This window comes from Heterocephalus glaber, unplaced genomic scaffold, assembly GCF_053883595.1.
Source record: "Heterocephalus glaber isolate CG9 unplaced genomic scaffold, H.glaber_assembly_v1.0 deba00001773, whole genome shotgun sequence".
Classification (NCBI taxonomy): Eukaryota; Metazoa; Chordata; class Mammalia; order Rodentia; family Bathyergidae; genus Heterocephalus; species Heterocephalus glaber.
The window spans coordinates 6024387-6045490 of NW_028258463.1; the positions used below are offsets into that span (position 1 = coordinate 6024387).

Consider the following 21104-nt stretch of genomic DNA (forward strand, 5'->3'; position numbering starts at 1 on the left):
TCCGGTGTTTAACTTCCGGGAGCTAGTTTTTACCTGCTCGCGTCTGGCAGCCATCTCTTCTTTTTCCCCTGTCCTTAAGGGCCCTGACTCATTTCCGGAACTGGCTTCCCAAGAGATGGCGCTCACACTTTGCATAAACTTGAAACAAGCGCCTGACCTAGAAATAAAACTGGCTCTGGGTTCACGTTTATTCATTCTATTCTGCCAATCAAGCAATAAATAATTTACTGGGGACCTCTTATGTATGTGCCAGGCGCTACTGCAGGCCCTGGGGACGAGGCAGCATGCTCGCTAGGAGCTGCTGGCTGGGTAGAGGGTGAGGACGAGCAGGAGGCGAGGATGCAAATTAACACGGAATTGGCGCTGTTATGTCAGCGCTAGGAGAGGAGATGTGGGGAATGAGGTGGGTATGGGACTCTCAGAGGATTTGATAGTGGAATAGACCTGCAGGAAGTGAGGGGAAAACGTGGTGATTATCTGAAAGCCGAGAATACACTGCGGGAGGAAACACGTTTGGAGCCAGGCATGGTTGTGCCCACCTGTAATCCCAGTTTGGGAGGCTGAGGCAGGAGGATCTCAAATTTCAGTACATGGCCAGCCTGGGCTAAGTAGGGAGACATTGTCCTTCCTAAAAAAGAGACAGAGAAGGGCTGGGGATTTAGCTCAGTGGCGATGTGCCTGCCTCACAAACACAAGGTCCTGAGTTCGATCCTCGGTACAAAAACAGAGACAGAGAACATACAGATGACAAACACATGTAGATGTGCTCAACATCATTAACTGTTAGGGAAATGCAAATTGAAATCACAATAACATAGCACTACATACCTATCAGAATGCTAAATTAAAGCATGCCTGTAGTCCCAGCATTCAGGAGGCTGAGGCAGGAGAATCACCTAGTTTGAGGCCAGCTTGGACTACATAGCGAGACCCTGTCTCAAAAAAGAAACAGAAGGGAGGACCGGGCATTTAGCTCAGTGGCACCGTGCCTGCCTGGCAAGCACAAGATCCTGAGTTCAATCCCCGGTACCAAAAAAAACAAAACCAGAAAATAGTAATAATACCAAATGCTGTCATAAGATAAACTGGATCCACATTACTGTGGGAATGTAAAATTATACACCCATTCTGAAAAAGTTTGACAATTTCTTACAGAACAAAACATGTGCTTACCATATGACCCAGCAGTAGTACTCTTGGACATTTATTCCAAAGCAATAAGAACTTCTGTTCACACACACAAAAAAACCTCTGCATAAACGTTCATGGCACCTTTATGTGCAATAGCCAAAGCCTAGGGACAACACAAATGCCTCAGCATGGAACACTCTGCCGTAGAACATTACTCAACAAGAAAAGAACAACCGACCAACCGACACATGCAACGCCTTGGATAGATTTCAAAGGAATTATACTGATTGAAAAAAAGCTACGACTTGTCCCTGTGGTCCCAGCTACTCAGGAGGCTGAGGCAGGAGGACCGCCTGAGAAAGGAGTTCAAGGCCAACTTGAGCCACATAGGGAGACCCTGTCCTAAAAAACTTGCAAAACACTTAATATTATTTCACTTATATAACATGTGTGTTGCTAGGGATCAATCCCAGGGCTTCACCCATGCTAAGTGTGTACTCCACCCCTGAGCTACACCTCCTAGATAACATTCTTTTTTTTTTTTTTTTGAATAGGGTCTCACCTTATAGCCCATGTGGCCTTGAACTCACAGGGATCCTCCTGCCTCAGCCTCCTCAGGGCTGGGATCACCGGCATGCACCACCATGCCTGGCTAGATAACATTCCTGAAATAACAAAATGGTTTGTTTGGGTTTTTTTTGTTACCAGGCATAAAACTCGGGTCCTTGCGCTTGCGCAGCAGGTGGCGAAACCATTGAGCTAAATCCCCGGCCCTGAAATAACAAAATCTTATAGCTAGAGAATAGATTAATCCTTTCCAGGAGTTATAGGCAGGGGAGGGGACCTATATGCACCCACAGAGGGGTGTCACAAGGAAGTCTCATGGTGATGGTTCTATATCTTGATTGAAGTAGCAATTACATGAAGGTACATATAGATAAATTTGTAGTGGCACACCCCTGTATCCCAGCTACTCAGGAGGCTGAGGCAGGAGGATCTAAAGTTCCAAACCATCCAGGTGTGGTAGCTCAAACCTGTAATTCCAGTATAGTATGACAGAGTTATTTACTTGGGAAGCTGAGGCAGGAGGATCACTATAAATTCAAGGCCAACCTGGTCTACACAGTGAATTCAAGACCAGCCTCAACTACATAGTGAGATCCTGTCTCAAAAAACAAAAAGAAAAGAAAAAGAAAATTCAAAGCTAGGCAATTTAGTGAAATCTTGTCTCAAAATACATTTTTTTGGGCCAGGGATTTAGCTCAGTGGTTCTGCTGCCTGCCTCACAAGCAAAAGGTCCCAAGTTTGATCCCTGGTACCAAAAAAAAAAGGGGGGAGCTGGGGGCATAATGGTATAGTGCTTGCCTAGCATAAGCCATGGGTTCAACCCCCAGCAACTCCCCAAAACTGCATGAAACTATAAATACACAATACGAGTCAGAGAATGTAAGACTGTGACGTCGGACCACCACGCCTGGCCAGCAGAGGTGTCTTCAGAGCTTGTTTAGTGGTTCCAGTCCTCTGTACCAGTGCTTCTCACACCACCACGAAAACTAGCTGGAGATCTGTTAGAGGCAGGTTTTCTTTCGCTGGCCACCAGGAAACAGGAAGGCCCCTCTCTTCCTAGAAGCCGTCCTGATTATAGGGTCCCAGCCTCACCTTGCTTTCCCATCCCTACACTCCAGTCCAGGCTTCCACGGGCAAGTGTTTCTCCAATGCAAATCAGAACGCTGTAAGAGCCAGCCGTGGTGGCCCATGCCTGCTGTCCTAGCACTTAGGAGGCTGAGACAGGAGGATTGCTGTGAGTTCAAGGCCACCCTCAACCACAAAGCAAGACCCTGTCTCAGAAGAAAAAAAGAAAGGGGGCCAGGGATTTAGCTCAGTGGTTTTGCCTCCTGCTGCACAAGTGCAAGGACCCAAGTTCAATCCCCTGTACCAAAAAAAGAAAAAGAAAAAAGAAAAATAACTCCAGCCTGCTGGGTGTCAGATGCCCCGAGTTCCTGTCCCCCAATATCAAAGAATGAATTCCAAGGGACAAAGAAGGTCAAGAGGAGGAAAGCTCCGGAGAGACTGGTGGGGTCTGGAGTGAGTGGCCGGGAGGTTTCCACTATATCCCTAGAACTTTTATTTTTTTATTTTTTTATTATTATTATTATTTTCCTGTGGGAGCCAGGGAGGCAGAAAGCTCTGGGGGACCTGCATTATCTCCTGACCAGGGAAAGGGACTGCTGAGGGACTCAGTCTGATGTGACAGCACATGAGCTGGGTACTACTTAATCTTTTTTCACACACGGAGCAACTGAGGCATAGGGAGCTTTAAAAATTGCACCCCCAGGCTGGGGATTTAGCTTGGTGTTTCCGCCGCCTGCCTCGCAAGCGCAAGGTCCCGAGTTCGATCCCTGATACCAAAAATAATAATAATAATAATTGCACCCCTTGTTTTGTTTGTTTCTTCTTTTGAGACACCGGTCTCCCTATGTCACCCAGGCTGGCCCAGAATATCCAGTCCTCCTGGCTCAGCCTCCTGAGTAGCTGGGATCATAGATGTGTGCCACTGCGCCGGGCTTCAGAGCTCAGCCACCACATTGTACCACAGGCGGCGAGGTCGTCAGAAATCATACTTTCCTGGCAGAATGAGACCTTGACAGTCATGACACAACTCAAACAACAGCAATCATCTTTTCTCTTTCTACTCAACTGTATTGCATTCCTTGGGCGCCCTGTGTTTTCTGCTCTTATTTATGAATGATGATTCTAATACTATCGATGATTTCTCCATAAGGGCCTTGACCATCTCTCCCGCTTCCTGAGCCGGGAGGATCACCATGAGTTCCAGGCCAGCCTGAACAACATCACTTCCCCCCCACTGTGCCCCTGGGAGCCTGGTTCTTCCAGACACTTGGTTGTGCCGCCTCGGCACAAAGTCTAAGCCACCAGCACAGGGCAGAGAGGGCTGCAGGCATCACGCAGTTGTTCTCAAATGGTCCACTCGGCCTGGAGGTGACAATCACTTCTCCTCCCAGCCCAAAGACCAAAAGTAGTGGGACGGCCCTGCCTCAGTCCTTGGGAGTCAGGTCTAGAGGGAGCACGTGAGCTCTTCAAGCTGGAAATGTCTTTGCCTCTTTCTCTCTCTCTTTTTTTTAAGAACATGATAATTTTTATTTGCTTTGGTAGCTGTTAGACTTCAGAACATCATGATAAGACAGCATTCGGTTGAATTATGGGGAAGGTCCTTCTCTAAGAGAGCTGAATTATTTACAGTAGTTGCTTTTTTCAGTAAATGGAATAAATGAGCATTTAGTGAGTGAGCACCCAGAGGGACTCCCTGCCCCTTCTGTCATCTTTGGTAGGACTTGTTCACTCACTGTCCCTTCTATTTTAATTGTGCATTTGCTTCCCTTACTTTTTTCTTTGCAAATCTTAAGAGAAAGTGGCAGTGATTATAATTCGTTCTATGTTCCTGAGATGAGTGTTGTAAAAATTGTCATCTCTCTAAAGGACCTTTTAAAATGAAGGTTACAGGAATATACTGCAGATCAAGGGTCTAGATACGGCCTCTTAGCAGGTCAGGTGTGTCTGTTCCTGTCTTTTTTCAAATATATGTATATTTTTTCATTAAGTTTATTGGTACATTTTAGGTATAAAATAGTTACATTCCTCTTTGGGATCTTGTACCTTTACATGATGCATCTTAGTTCTTAATTTTTCCCCGTTCCCCTGCCCTCCCTTCACCCCCTCCACCCTTCTCTATTTACAGAGACTTTGTTTCCATTTTTTCCTTTTCTCATATTTTTTCTTTTCCCTTCTTTCCCTGCCCCTACCCTTCCCACTTCCCCAACTCCTTTAGACCTTTTCTTCCTATTTCACATTGTCAATTATACCATTTGAACCTTATTTACACTTTCAGTTTCTCACACCTAGAGAAACTACTCAGGATTTACATGTGTGTCCTATTTATTTCACTTAAAGAGTATGGCCTCAATGTGCATCCATTTAGCTATAAATGTCTCTAGTTTCTCATTCTTTATGGCTGAGTAGTACTCCATTTTATTAAAAAAAAAACCATCCTTTTTATCCAGTCTCCAGTTGATGGGCAATTGGGCTGTTTCCAAGTTTCACCTATTAGAAACTGTGCCGCTATAAACATGGGTGCACATATATCGCTGTGGTATGATTCTTTTAATTCTTTGGGGAAGATCCCCAGCAGGGGAATAGCTGGGTCAAATGGGACCTCTAGTCCTAGTTCTTTGAGGTATCTCCATACTGATTTCCACAGTGGTTGCACCAGTCTGCACTCCCACCAACAATGGAGAAGGGTTCCTTTCTCCCCACATCCCTGCCAGAATTTGTTATTGGTTGATTTCTTGATAGCAGTCGTTCTTTCTGGGGTGAGGTGGAATCACAGTGTTGTTTTCATCTGCATCCCTCGAATGACCAGTGATGTTGAACATTTTTTCACATGTTTATTTGCTGCTTTTACTTCTTTGTGTGAGAAATGTCTGTTCATTTCAGATGGCCATTTTTGAACTGGGTCTTTCTATTTGGGGGGGTCTGATTTTTTTGAGTTCTTTATATATTCTAGACAGTAGACCTTTGAGGAACAGCTGATAAAAATTTTTTCCCACATTGTAGGTTGTCTCCTAGCTCTTTTGGTGGTTTCTCTTGCAGTTCAGAAGCTTCTTAATAAGATGAGATCCCAGTTGTTGATTCTTTGTGCTAGTTCCTGTGCTACTGAAGATTTGTTCATAAAATCTTTTCCTATGCCAATGTCTTCAAGAGGTCTACGTAAGTTTTCTTCCACCAAGTTTAGTGTTTCTGTTTTAATACTTAGATCTTTAATTCATTTCAATTTTAGTTTAGTGCTTGGTGAAAGATAGGGGTCTAGTTTTAATTTTTGGCAAGTTGAAATCCAGTTTTTCCAACACCATTTATTAAATAGGCTATCTTTCCTCCAGTGAGGATGGTTGGCTCCTTTCTCAAAGATGAGGTAGCTGAGTATGTCTGGAGTTGTTTCTGTATCTTCTAATCTATTCCACTGATCCTCAGGTCTGTTTCTTTGCCAGTGCCATGCTGGGTTTCGGGTTTTTTTTTTTAAATTTAAAACATTTTTTCTCAACTTTTTAATATGAAAACTTTTAAATCTGTATAAAATTTGCATGAATAGGAAAATAAATGTCCACATATACTTCATCTAGATTCATCAGTTACTAACACTTTACACAGTGGTTCTCTCTCTCCCCATATATAATCTTTATATATGTATGTATATACACACATATACTCTGTTCATTAAAAATGTATATATACAGGGCTAGGGATTTAGCTCAGTGGTTCTGCCACCTGCCTCGCAAGCGCAAGGACCCGAGTTTGATCCCTGGTACCAAAAAAAAAAAAATGTAAATATACACTTAGGTTTTGTTGAACAATTTAAAAATTGGTTGTAGGTATCACTACATTTTACCTCAGGAGCAGTTCTCCCATACAAACACAGCATGATTATCACAGCCTTACAGTATTGCTAGCCAATATACAGCCATATTTATATTTCTTCCATCATCTCAGTCATATCCTCTATAGCTCTTTGTTTTTTGCAGTAGTGGGGATTGAACTGGCGGCCTTCACACTGAGCTATATCCCTAGCCCCTTATTTTTATTTTTAAATTTTAAGACAAAGTCTTGCTAAGTTGCCCAAGCTAGGCTCAAACTTGGCCATTTGCCTGTCTCAGCCTCCCAAAGTGCTGGGATTTCAGGCATACACACTGCACCAGGCCTACGGTTGGTGTTGTTTTTAAAATCCAGGATCCAACCAGGAACTGTGAATTGCATCTGATTGCCACTCCTTAGTCCTTTTCATCTAAAATTTCCAAACTATATCTTTGAAGAGTCCAGGCTAGTTGTTTAGCAGAATTGCCTAATGTGAATTTGTGTTTGTCTATATTCCTCATGACTAGATTCAGACTGAACTTTTACTTTGGAGGGGAGGTGGCAAGATGCCATTTGGACAATGCTGTGGGTGGCCCTTCCTTTCAATGCGCCTATTTCAGATTTGAGGAAGTGCTGGGCCTTCAGGATGCCTCAAGCCTGGGTGTGGTGGGGGCAGGGAGGGGGGGCAGGTGTTCATCTCTGTACCGGAGCCTTAGCTCCCCAAATCTGGGCAGTGCGGAAGGCCCAGGGAGCAGGAAGCTTCGGTCTGTGCACAGTTCACTGCCGGGGGCGGCTGCAGCCTTCGGGGACTCTTGCTGGGCATGAGGGGCAGAGTAAGAACTTCTCCTTCATCCCAGGTGGCCAGCCAGCTCCTCAGCCAAAGGTCACTGTTGCTGCGCCCACTTTCTGTGGGTGCCCCGGGGAGGTGGAGGGGCGTCAAGGGGCGGGAAAGGTCATCCTGCAAACTCTCCAGCCATTCCCGCTGCTCCTTCTCGCCGGGGCAGGTGAGGCCGAATCTCCGATGCGGGGCCACGATGGTGAGGCTGGCTTTCCAGCGACTTCCTCGGATGCGCTTGGGCAGCTCTCCAAGTACTTCGCATCCTTAGCTCCTTGCTCCCAGGAAAAACCTGGCCCTGCTCGAAGGCATCCAGGGGGTTCTTATAATAGAGCAGCCTCTGGTCCTGGGGATCAAGGCAAACCACCTTTTCTTGAAAGCGTCTCTCTGCTTTGAACCAGTCTTCTCCAAGAAGCCTTGTTTGAGGTAGTTCCTGGTGATGAGGGCCACGAGCTCTGCCTCTGGGAGGTCAGGAAAGGCCATTTTTAGGTATTGCAGACGGGCTGCTCGGAGGGCGTTGAACCAGTCCAGGATCTCATCCCGCTCTCCTGGTACAGGAACAGGTTCCGAGGGTGGCTCTCTCTCCCGTAGGAGATCTGCACCCCATGGGGTACACTATCGTCTCCGTCTTGAAAGCGGCATTCAAGTCCTTGATACTGATGACAGCTTTGGGCTTTTACCTTGCTCTTTGGTGTAGTACCTAAGGAGCCCTTCTTTCACCAGCAGACGAACCTCCTCCTCAGGTACTGTGCCGTTGTCCCTGCCCCAGTTCCACCGGATTCCTTCTCGGTTACCTGGCCGGGAGAGCGGTTTCCCATCAGCCATAAACTCCTGTCTCTCATACTTAGCTGGAATCCATTGCTGCTTTAAGACCGAGCAGTCACTGGCCTGGAGGATGTAGTAGAAGGCTGGGACTCTGGCTTTGAACTTGGCCTTCACACGGAGGTTTCCATTGTGAATCATAAACTCCACAATGCTGTCTTCCCAGATGTCAAGCCGCATGGATTTGACTTTGCTGATCTCGGGGAAGTTGCCGTGGACGCCGGAGCAGCGCAGACAGATGAAGATTCCCAGGTTGTAAGAGGCCCAGTCAGGATCCTGCGCCTGCAGTCGGCGCAGCGTGCGTTGCCGGCGTGCAGCGGCTCCAGCAGCTGCTTCTTGGTGTGCTCTCCATCGCCCGTGGCCAGCCCTCTGCCTCCCCGCCTTGGCTGCCCAGGACCAGCTCTGCCCCCACAGCCCTCACCATGCTGTTTTTATCACAGTAGCTTTGTAGTATAGTTTCAAGTTGAGGATTGTGATACCTCTTGTCATTTCTCTGTTGCCTAGAATTGCTTTTGCTATTCTAGGTCTCTTCTGGTTCCAAATGAATTTTTGGATTGTTTTCTCTAGTTCTGTGAAATATTCTGTTGGGATTTCAATCGGGATTGCATTGAATCTGTTCACAATTTTTTTGTTGTTGTTGTTACTGGTGATTGAACTCGGGTCCTTCCACTTGCACAGCAGGCAACGAAACCACTGAGCTAAATCCCCAGCCCTGCATTGAATCTGTATAGTAGTTTTGGAAGTATGGCCATTTTCACTATGTTGGTTCTTCATACCCAGGTGCAAGGGATGTCTTTCCATTTTCTTATATCCTCTTCCACCTCTTTTTTTCAGAGTGCTATAGTTTTCAGTGTAGAGGTCTTTTGTCTTCTTGGTTAAATTGATCCCTAGATATTTCTTTTTTTTGGATGATATTGTGAAAGGAATTGTTTCCTTAATTTCTCGCTCAGTGAGTCTGTTATTTGTGTATGAGAAGGCTAAGGATTTTTGAGTGTTGACCTTGTATCCAGCTACTCTACTGAATCTGTCAATTAAGTCTAGAAGTCTTTTGGCAGAATTTTTTGGGTCTTCTATGTAGAGTATCATATCGTCAGCAAATAGTGACAGTTTAACTTCTTCCTTTCTTATCTTTATTCCTTTTATTTCTTTCTCTTTTCTAATTGCTGTGACTGACGTTTCCAGAACTATGTTGAACAGGAGTGGTGATAGTGGACATCCTTGTCTTGTTCCTGATTTTAGTGTGAAGGTTTTCAGTTTTTGACCATTTAGTATGATGTTGGCTGTTGGTTTTTCTTGGTTTTTTTGGTACCAGGGATCGAACTCGGGTCCTTGCATTTGTGAGGCAGGCAGCGAAACCACTGAGCTAAATTCCCCACCCAGTTGTTGGTTTTTCATAGCTAGCCTTTATTAGCTTGAGATAAAGACCTTCTATTCCAATTTTCTGTAGCGTTTTTATCATGAATGGGTGTTAGATTTTGTTGAATGCTTTTTCTGCACCTATTGACATGATTATATGGTTTTTGTCCTTGACTCTGTTAATATAGTGTATTACATTTACTGATTTATGGATGTTGAACCATCCTTGCACCCCTGGGATGAATCCCACTTGGTCAGGGTGCCTCTTTCTCTTAATACTTCACACACTCACTGCAGCCCTTTCTTTTCCAGGACTGGTCACAAGCCATCCTCTTGTACCTTGGACTTCAGCCTCCCACCTCTAAAAGCACTCACAAGAGCTTACCAAGTTCTGTTCTTTGGTGTTTCCCCTCCCACCACAGGGCAGACTGCTTCTCTAACCTGCCAACCTCACCAAGGCACTTGCTAACCTCTCCCCCACCTAAACATGCAACAGGCGCTCCCCGGGAAGACCCTCTGCACCTTCTGTAACTGGGGTTAAAAGGAGGAGCCTCTTTCTCTGGAAAGGGGTGATGAAAGGAGAAGACAGAGGAAGCACTGAAGGGGTAAAGGCAGGTTGAACAAAGCCTCTGGAAGCCAGGCACAGCAGCCCTTCCTGCTCCACTCTCTTCCCCAGCATGGAGTGACACAAGGCAGGTGCAAAGACCTCTGGGAAAGGCACTGAGGGATCCCTGGGAGAAAGAGGTCTTCCTCCCACAGCTTGTGATTGAACCAACATTAATGTCATGCTTTTCTTTTTAATTAAACACACTGTAAAATCAGCCTCATCAAAGACAAAATTGCCAGGTTTAATGGTCCATGCCTGTAATGCCAGCACTCAGAAGGCTGAGGCAGAAAGACCATGAGTAAGAGGACAGCCTGCACTACCTAGGGAGACCGTGTCTCAAAATAAAAAGGGTTGAAGATGTAGCTCAGTACAAGGTCCTGGGCTCAATCACAGTTACACACACACACACACACACACACACACACAATTTTTTTTCTTTTTGAGACAGGGTTTCATTATGTAGTTCCAGCTGGCCTGGAACTCACTATATAGCCCAGGCTGGCCTCGAACTCATGGCGATCCTCCTGCCTCAGCCTCCTGAGCACTAAGATTACAGGTGTGCAGCACCACACCTAGCAAAAAAATTCTTATTTTGAGATCAATATACTTCTTCATAGCTTTGATTATAATCTCTTCAGCAGCTTCTCTTCCATGGGGTAATCATGTCCAGTTACTTTAGACTTTCAGACTTTCTCCTCATGTCAAAGCTTTTAGTCGCCTCTTCAGCCAGGCCACTTTCCTCAGAACATGGCCTTGCAAGGTTAATGGGACAAAAGTCCACTGCATCAGCTTTAAGAAGAAAATGCTTTTCCTACTCTTAAAAAAAAAAAAGAAGAAAATGCTGAGGGCCGGGGAATCAACTCGGTGGCACTGTGCCTGCCTCACAAGAGCAAGATCCTGAGTTCAATCCCTGGTACGGCAAAAATAAATAAATAAATAAATAAATAAGTAAGTAAAATAAATAGAAAATGCTGAGGCAGGAAGATCAAAAGTTCAAGTTCAGCCTTGGCAACTTAGGGAGATCTTGTTAAAGATGAAAAACAGAGAGCTGGGGATTTAGCTCAGTGATGCTGCCCCTGCCTCGAAAGCTCAAGGTTCTGAGTTCGATACCTGGTACCAAAAAAAAAAAAGATGAAAGAAAGAAAAGCTGAGGATGTAGCTCAGTGCAAGGTCCTGCATTAATCTGCGGTACTGCAAAAAAGAAGGAGGGGAGAAGGAGGAGAGGGAGAGCAGGAGGGCAAGAAGGTAGAGGAAGGAGAAAGAGAAAGAGGAGGACGACAAGAGGAAGAAGAAGAAAAAGGAGGGGGAGAAGAAGGGGAAGAATAAGTACAGGAAGAAGAAGGAGGAGAGCAGGAAGAAGAGGAGCAGGAGGAGAAGGAGGAGGAGAAAGAGGAGAAGGGAGAGGAAGAATGATCCTTCTGAGAAACTGGAGACCCTGCCTCAGATGTGCTGGGTGTGGCTTTGAGACAATGACTTGGGATAAGAAGGATGCTCATAGGACCCAGGCCTGGTGGTGGTGCACACATGTAATCCCAGCCCTCAGGAGGCTGAGGCAGGAGGATGCAGAATTCCAGGCCAGCCAGGGCTACAGAGCAAGTTTTCACCGAGCAGCAGAGAATACATCCCTTTGGGTCTAGGTTTCTGCTAATTTGATAATGAACAACGAAATAGTCTCCCTTCTGTGTCATCTTTCCATGGCTGTGACAAAGCACTTGAGGAAATCAGCGAGGGGGAGGGAAGCTTTATTTTGGCTCCTGGCTCAGAGGCCTTGTCCGTGTGTCACAGGCCCGTTGTGGTGGGCCTGCAGTGAGGCAGAGTGTCACGATGGGGAGGAAGTTGTGCAGGGAGGGATGAGGAAGCGAAGTAAAGCGAGGACAGGCCTGGGCCAGAAGGTGCCCTGTCAGGGCCACCACACTCCTGGGCCTGCTTCCTCCTCTAGGTGCTGTGAGCACATGGAGGCACAAGGTCCTGATGAGGCAGAGCTGACGGTGCCAGTCACTTCCCACAAATCCCACTCAGAGCACCGGTGTGAATGCTGGGACTGCACTTCTACACCTGAGCCTTAGGTGGCTATTCTGGGCCCAACATCTTATGTGCAAAATGAACACCACACTGGACTGGAATGTCAGCTGGGACCAACGCTGCCTATTGATCAGATGTGATTATTTAACTACTTCTTCTTCTCCTTCTCCTTCTTTTTTTGAGGCTGTCCTCAGACTCTCAGCAATCCTCCTGCCTCAGCCTCCCGAGGCCTGGGATTACAGGTGAGCACCAACACGCCAGGCTTGTTATTTGGCTTGTGATTTAGGAATGTGAAGCAGTGAGTCGGACTGGGGCACTGTGAGCTCACAGGTGACCTCAGCTGTACAGTGAGGGCCTGGGGTTCCCCTCCTCGCTGGCTAAAGGGCTTCCCGATGTGGACGTCGCTGGTCCCCAGGAAGGGACAAGGACAAAGCCAATACAGAGCTTGAAGCAGGCAGCCTCCCCACTGCCGCTTGGAGCACACATGCTAAACTGAAATAATAAACGAGAATTCGTCCCTCGGGTCTGATGTGTGAGGCTTCTGGCTGGTAACATAACGGGTCCTATGCTTAGGTTTTCAACTGGCTCTGTCACCCCTGCTAAAAATAAGCCGCTGGAGGAGAGGAGCTGAGTCATTTTCATACATGGTTACATGGGGACCACAGTGAGGAAAGCCTGGCCTTGTTTTAAAGTAGCCTTTCTGCCAGGCGTGGCGGCGCGGGCCTGTCATCCCAGCAAGTGGGAGGCTGAGGCACAGGATCACCACGAGTTCCAGGCCACCCTGGGCGGCCATGTAGCGAGACTGTCTCAAACAAACAACAACAAAAAGGCAGTCTCTGTAATGCTTTTGGGGATTCTTTCTTACTTCCTGGACTCTCTGTTTTCTACTCCCCACCCTTGGGGCTATCATCCTCATTCCGTTTCCATTTCACAGCCTCTCCCTCTTTAGACCTGCCTCCTTGTAATGGAAGAACAGTTGGGGGAAGAAAACACTTAAATTCTTTTTTTTTTTTTTTTGTACCGGAGATCGAACTCGAGTCCTTGCACTTGGCAGCAAGCAGCGAAACCACTGAGCTAAATCCCCGGCCTTAAATTCTTTTTTTGAGGGGGAGGGGAATTTTTTTTTCCCGTTGTTCCAGTACCAGGGATCGAACTCAGGACCCTGTGCTTTCGAGGCAGGCACAGCATCACTGAGCTAAATCCCCGGCACCGTTTTGTGTTTTTGAGATGCAGTCTCCCTATATCACCCAGCCTGGCCTCAAACTCCTGGTCTCTGAGATCGTCCCACATCAGCCTCCCAAGTGGCGGGGACTACAGGCACAGCTGCCACACCGGGACGCCTACGTTCTTTCTGACCCTAGCCCCTCCCCATCTGCCTTCCTGAGAAAGTGACCGAAATTCTATTATTAGCTCAGGTTTCTGTTCCTTACCCAATAAAATTCCTATCCCTTTAGGGAGACTGATTTCAAATAGCTATTTGTAGAAAACAGTGGGCTAAACAAAATACAAAGGTAAATAGTGGGTCACGTGTTTCATAATTTTTCCTAGGAGTATTATAAACCAGCAATACTGACTACATTCGTACATTAGTGACTTTGAATGGCTTGTCCAGCCACTGTCTTTCTTTTGAGAGCCAGTTCAGAAGTATCTCAAATCAAGTGTCCAAGAAGCTGGGTGTGGGGTGCACACCTATAATCCCAACACATGGGAGGCTGAGGCAGGAGGATCGCCTTGAGTTCAAGGCCGGCCTAAAGACATAAAGAGACCCTGTCTCGAAAAGCCAAAGAATAAACAAACAATCCTCCTCCAAAGAAAACTGGTCCAAGAGAAATTCATTATTTTATATAAAAGAGCTGCTTTCCTTCCTGAATTAGCTACGTTAAGTAGTGGTTCCACCATTTACTCATTGACCGAAGCCAGGAATTTGTGAGTTCCTCTCAGTCAACTTCTAAAAATAGCAAATGGGAAAGCCCTGGGCCCAATTCCAGTGCAGCAAAAAGAAAAGAAAAAAAATTAACTGGGATATTGACGTTCGGATGGAGGAAGAACGTTGGGATGGAGGAAGAATGTATGGGATTTCGGCCTTATTTTTCTGGCTAGAAGATCGGTAGCATGAGGTGGGTGTGGCAAGGAGAACAGGAATGAGGAAAATAAAACTGTTACAGATATGTAACAATCACAGGCTTTGTCCAACCGAGAGAGAGGAAGCATGCTGGACAACGAAAATAATGCTGAGGGCTGGGGATTTAGCTCAATGGTTCCACCACCTGCTTCCAAAGTGCAAGGTCCTGAGTTCGATCCCCGGTACAAAAAAAAAAAAAAAAAAAGAAAGAAAGAGAGAAAGCAAGCAAGCAGAGAGCCAGGTGTGGTGGCACATACCAGTAATTCCCATACTCTAGAGGGGCTGGGGCAGAAGAACTGCGAATTCCAGCCCAGCAATTCAGCAAGAATTTGCCTCACAATAAAAAATACAATATTAGCTACAGATGGTGGCAGATACCTATAATCCCAGCACCCAGGAGGCAGAGGCAGGAGTATCGCCTTGAGTTTGAGGCCAAACCGAACTACATAGTGACTCACTGTCTCAAAAAACAAAAACCAAACAAAACCAAATTGAGAACCCTACCATCTTATTGAGGCCTCCACCCCACACAAACTCAGAAAACATGCACCTTCTTGCCCGGAGGTGGGGTGTGGCTTTCCGGGTGTGGAATGGGAACCCAGAGGTGGGTGGGCAGTGGTGGCTTGGGCAGGGAAGGCCACCTGGAGGAACCCCTCACACCCACACCCCAGCTGCCTCTCACGCAGTGGCAGAGGGAGCCTTGCTGGGAGAAGGATTCTCACTTCCCGTAGCCCAAGACTTCAACTTTTTTTAAATTTCCCTTTTTAGGGCCGGGGATTTAGCTCAGCGGTTCCACCCCCTGCCTCCCAAGCGCAGAGTCCTGAGTTTGAGCCCTGGTACCAAAATAAAAAATAAATTTCCCTTTTTTATTTTGGTGTTGGGGGTGCAATACAGGGCCCCATGGCTGTTGCAAACTTCAACTTTGTGGGCCAGCTGGACATTCAGAGACCAGGAGAGCAAGGAAATAGAGACAGAAGCATGCTGGTCAGGACTTGGAGCTAAAGGCCTCACGCATCCTATCCACTGTGATCAGGTGGTGGAAGCCATGCTGCTCCCCATATTCTCGAGGAGGAAGAGCACCAGAGGGGCTTGGAAAGGCTCGGGCTTATTATTGTGCGTTGTTGGGATCAAATCCAGGGCCTCACTTATACTTAGCAGATTTTTTTGTTGGTTTGTTTTTCCAGACGGGGGTCTCACTATGTAGTTCAGGCTAGCCTTGAACTATGTAGCCCAGGCTGGTTTTGAATTTGCTGAGATCCTCCTGGTTCAGCCTCTTGAGTGCTGGGATTAGAGGTGTGGGCCACCACACCTGGCTCTCAGCATTATCTAAAAGAGGCTCCTCATGATCTAAAGGGGGTGTTTCAATCATCACTTTGCACCCAGTTTTCCTTTGAACTATGTGTATTTGCTCAGAAATTAGGTTACCTTTATTTATTTTTTGGAGACAGGGTCTCACTATGTACTTCAGGCTGGCCTTGAACCCACAGTTATCCTCCTGCCTCAGCTTCCTACCACCTTAGGTTTAGACTAAAGAAATCAATTATATTTTATCTGCTTAGCTGAATCATGACGTGGTTTAACCTGCAAATCTAGCCTAGATGATGTTCCTCTTGGCAGATCCTCCAGGAGGCCTTCATCTCAAGCCCTCCTGACAGAGCAGGCTGTTGGTTTTCTTCACCACCTCTGATCTTTGCAGGTGCACTTTCGCTCTGCAGACCCACTTATACTCTGCAACCCTTCCTAGACTGCTTGCCTGGTGGGCGAGCACAGTGCTTGATTCATCTTGACCTTGGTTCTAGCATATGACTTGTTCTTAACAGGGCATCAAGCAGCTGGGTGTGGTGGCACATGCCTGTCATCTCAGCACTTGGGAGGCCGAGGCAGGAGGATCAAAAGTTTAAAACCATGGCATGGCAAGACTCATAAAAAAATAAAAACAAAAGGCATCAAATGTTGGCTGAATTGCACCAAATTCTTAAAGAACTGAGGAGTGATGTTTTGGGTCACTGCTATCTTTCCCCCAAATCACATACACAAACTAACTGGCATTTAGAAAAATTACATGTTTTCTTCTCCCCTCCATTCCTTTTCAAGTATGACTGTTAATAAGTGTGGGAAAGGGCTGGGGATTTAGCTCAGTGGTGCCGCTGCCTGCCTCACAAGTGCAAGGTCCTGAGTTCAATCCCCAGTACCAAAAAAAAAAGTGTGGCAAAATTAATTTGCTAACTAGAATGGACTTGCAATGTCGTCGCCAATGAAGTCTATTTAAAGACTGTTTGGGGGGCTAGGGAAGCTCAATGGTACTGCGATTGTTTAGCAGGTGCAAGGCCTGGGCTGGCTCCCCAGCACTGAAAAGAAAACAGCAGCACCAAAAAGGCTTTCAAAGGAAAAAATCAAGGACTCAGAATAACCCTCTGGCACCCTTCAGGATCCTGGAATCGAGGGGTATACAGGAATACTATACAACAAGACAGGCCCTTGCCTTGGCTCCATGGGTTTTTTTCCCCCACCCAAAATGTTTTGTTCCAGAAATGTAACAGTTTGTGCAACTGGGCAAGTGCTCCTGCTCAATGTATCAAAATGTTTTGTGACTGAACTGTGTGACCTTTCAGGAATGTTAAGCTCCGCCCCCTCACAGGAATGTTCTTTAACCCCACCCCACCCCCGCCTTTAGTGAGCATGCTCACCTACCCTGTAGATCCTTACATAAGGAGGCTCTCATTTCTGGTAGGGAGCTCAGACTATTCAGTATGAACTCTTTTGAGCTTGCTGGCTTACTAAAGTTTTTTCTCCACCTTTTCAAGTGACCATCGGATTCTCGAGTCTTCAGATTTTGATAGCCGTGACCCAGAGCTGTAACACTTAGCTGTAACACTCAGCTGTGCCTCAGAGATGTAACGCTGGGCAGTACCACTTGGCTATGGCACTGAGCTGCTCTACTTTGCCCAACAGTGGGACTCTACGATGGAGACACGAACCACTTGTCTTCACAGGACCTATCATCTTCTCTTCTGTCTCTCTCCCTTCCTTCCTTCATTTTGAAACAGTCTCACTACGTAGCCCAGACTGGCCTTGAACTTCCAGTGGTCCTCCTGCCTTAGGCTCCCAGTTCCTCTGTTCTTTTCGTCTTTCAGCGATTCTCTCTCCCCAGGTTAAGGAAGCCTTCCTGTGTGAAACCAGAAAACAGATACAACTATAATGGTTCCAGAAGGCTGAGGAACAACAGGACCAATCATTTCGGCCTCTCAGTGATTACAGTTATTGTGTTTAGGAAGAGGGTCCGCCCTTCCTGCCCTGGACGCCTCCTGCCTGCTGCACCATCACTGCCTTCCCTATTTCTGCAAGGCCAAGGGATCTCTTGAAATGGAATTTCCTTCCCCTTAGGAATAAAAAATAAACACTTGGAAGTCCACAGTGTGACCTGTTTTTCCACAACTCTTAGTCTGTCAGGATAACCTCAGTCCTGGTGGCTCAGAGACGGGAACTGGGTACCTATCTGGCCAGATGAGTAGAGGAGGTGTCTCACCATCTACTTAACTAGGAACTGACCAGCCGGATCAGTCTTTGGGCCCCATCTGCTCTGTAATACTCCCACCTGCAGATGAGAATCAGGATTGAGTGCCAGGAAGCCTTTACAGACTCTGACAACCTCCCTCTGTATGTAGACAAGGGAACTAAGGCTCATGGTCCTTTTTTGCAGTGGTTGCACCTGGTAGGTAAATGTAACCACTTACAATTTTTGTTTCTGGCCTAAATTGTTCAAAATGACCAGTTCAACCTAGAATACAAGCTTCTCAATTTTTTTTTTTTGAGACAAGGTCTTGCTATGTAGTCCTTGAACTCACTCTGATCCTCCTGCCTCAGCCTCCCATCTGCTGGGATCACCAGTGTGGGTCATCACGCCCGGCTACAAACTTCTCGATTTAAAGATCATTTTCTTTCTACTCTATCACATGGAGTTATGTGCTTCCCTTTAAAGTTATTATACCCATAAGCTTTATTTTTAATAGCTCTATTGCTATGTAACTCACATACCACACAATTCATGAATACAAAGTGTAACATATAGTAACTTTCAGTGTATTGACTGAGTCATGTATTTACTTCCATCAGTTTAGAACATTTTCATTAGCCCCCCAAACAACCCCAAACCCAGTAGCAACCACTTTGTTTTTGTTGTACTGAGGATTGAGCCCAGGGCCTCCCATTGAGCTGCCTTCCAGCCCTTTTCTATTATTTTGAGATAGGGTCTCCGTACATCACTTAACTTGTCCAGGCTGGGCTCAAATTTGTAATCCTCCTGCCTCAGACTACCAGATGCTGGGATTACAGGTGTGCAGCACCATGTCTGGGAAAAATCACTTCTGAAATAGGACAGGGACCTCATGCAGACAAAAGACAGGGATTTGTGGGCCTTAATCCATACCTGTTACCTATTAAAAGGGTCAAAGTTTTTCCTTTCTTGTACCGGGGATCGAAGTCAGGACCTTGCACTTGTGAAGCAGGTATTGTGCCACTGTTACCTATTAAAAGGGAAACCGTGTCTTTCCCCCATCCTTCCCTGGTAAGAGTATGGAATGTACCCCCCTTTATTCTCCTACTCTTACTGCAAGGACTAAGTGTGCTCTAACAGTTGGGTGGCTGCCATGGCTTCTCCAAAGGTGCAAACTGCTGCCACTAATACATATCCTGCCCAGGAAGGAAAGCCCCTACAACACAAGGAAGAAGTCTTGCAACAAAAAAATCCTACTTATGAGTCAATGGAAAATTACGACTCTAGCAGGCTCTGGTGGCACAGGCTTGTAATCCTAGTGCTCTGGAGGCTAAGGCAGGAGGATCTCCATGAGTTTTAGGCCAGCCTGGGCTACGCAGTGAGTTAAAGTCTGAATTACATAAGGGAGACTTTGTCTCAAATCACCCCCCCCCCCCAATTCTGGTGATCCTTTTAAAAGCTAGCCTCATTCTTCTGATTCTTTTTTTTTTTTTTTTTTTTTGGTGCTGGGGATTGAACTTGGGACCTTGCCCTTGTGAGGCAGGCAGGGGCACTGAGCGAAATCCCCCGCCCCCAATTCTTCTGATGGGCCAGCCAGTCTGATCTGTCAGACCCGTTCCCCCTTCAGCATTTCTTGTCAGGCGAAGCCCCTTCCTGTTTTCTCTTTTGTCGCAAAGCTTTTGCCTATAATTTGTGCTGTTGCTTCAGTTTTAATTTCCATCATCACTAAAGCAAGTTCTCACATGCTTCCTGTATCATTTCCATTTCCCCTTGTGCCTCCTAAACCCAGGCAACCACCAATTCACTTAGCGTCTTGATAGATCTGGCTCTTCTGCACATTTCATGTCCAGGGTCCTTCAAGACTCTTTCACTGAGCATAGTATTTCCAAGGCTCATTCACATGGTAGCACGTACTTTTTCGGCTGAATAATTTCTTTGTATGCACATACCACATTCTGTTTATCCCTTCAGTGGTTCATGGATATTTAGCTTAATTTAATTATTATTACTATTTTTTGCAGTGCTGGGGACTGAACCCAGGGTCTCATGCACGCTAACCAAGTGCTCTACCACTGAGATATACCCCAGCCTGAGTTTTAAACTGTGACCTCTGATAGCTACCAGAGGCTTAAAGTCAAGACATAAATATATTTTTTACACTTTTCAATGTTGAATTATACCTAAACAAGCATACTTATTATGAAGACTTAATCTGGGCCAGGGATTTAGCTCGGTGGTTTCGTCGCCTGCTGCGCAAGCACAAGGACCCGAGTTTGATCCCTGGTACCAAAAAAAAAAAAAAAAAAAGACTTAATTGTAACCTCATACTTGAAAATCAACTTTTGTTCCCTCTAAATTTCCTGATGTGTATGAAAATATTGTGCAAATACAAAGTAAAGCACTGCCTTAAGTTTTCTTGCTTTTGTGACTGCCAAGAAAGTAGGAGCCTGAGTGACAGCACTCAGAAAAAGAAGATATTCAGAGCCAGGATCCCCCTGGACCACTGGGACTTGAACCTAGGGCCTTGTGTGCTAGGTAAGCACCCTATCACTGAGCTATGTTCCCAGTCCTTTTTAATTTTTATTCTGAAGCAGAGTCTTACTACGTTGCTAAATTGCCCAGGCTGGGCTTGAACTTCCGATGCTCCTGCAAAAGCCTCCCAGAGTATGTGATTACAGACAGGCACGCGCATGTGCCATTACAAGGAAGATAAGAATTTTTCCATCTTTCAAATGTGTTTATGAAGACATTTGAGGCTCCCACCCAACCAGCTGGCTGGCATTCCTGTAACCCAGACACACAAAGCAGCGGTGATTCGAGGTGAGGGTGACACAGGTGCAGTCCTTTCCACTCTCTGACTTATTTTCATCCTAGTCTTTCTGAGTTTATAGGCTGGCTCTCGCCCGACCTCCATACTCCTTTTGTTGGTTTCCACGTGGGCCAAGGGTGGGAAACTCTGGGGGACTGGTTCAACCCACAAACCCACCTGGACTGGGAACTGAACCCAGAGAGCGCTGAAGTACATCCCTAGCCCCTTTTATTTTGAGACAGGGTCTTGCTAAATTGCCCAGGCTGGGTTCAAACCTGCCTTTATTCTGGCTCAGGCTTGGGGTAGCTGGAATTATAGGAGTATGTCTTCACCCTGGCCCAGTTCCCGCTTTTGTTTTTGAAACAGGGTCTGGCTAGCTATGGAGCCCAAGCTTCATACTCCAACTCCTGGAGATACCCCGCCTCTGCCTCCCAAGTGCTGGAATGACAGGTGTGCCACTTCTGGCTCCCAGTTCATGCTTGA

General features: G+C 46.3%; 1 protein-coding gene and 1 pseudogene across 3 annotated transcripts in view; both read right to left on the reverse strand.

The window, feature by feature from the left end:
- Positions 1-21104, reverse strand: part of LOC101723532 (nucleoside diphosphate kinase B) — a 35252-nt gene that overhangs the window by 13206 nt on the left and 942 nt on the right. Inside the window, exon 2 of one of the 2 annotated variants that reach the window (XM_021240128.2) lies at positions 17011-17485. The exons of the other annotated variant lie outside the window; for it this stretch is intronic. The gene's annotated coding sequence lies outside the window, so the exon portion shown is untranslated. The remainder of the gene's footprint in view (positions 1-17010; positions 17486-21104) is intronic. 2 annotated transcript variants of the gene reach the window in all.
- On the reverse strand, positions 132-20837 carry LOC101709572 (arf-GAP with dual PH domain-containing protein 2 pseudogene; annotated as a pseudogene). Its single transcript, XR_015447709.1, has 2 exons — positions 20799-20837; positions 132-8637 (listed from the first exon to the last, which is right to left on the reverse strand). The product of XR_015447709.1 is annotated as an arf-GAP with dual PH domain-containing protein 2 pseudogene (transcript).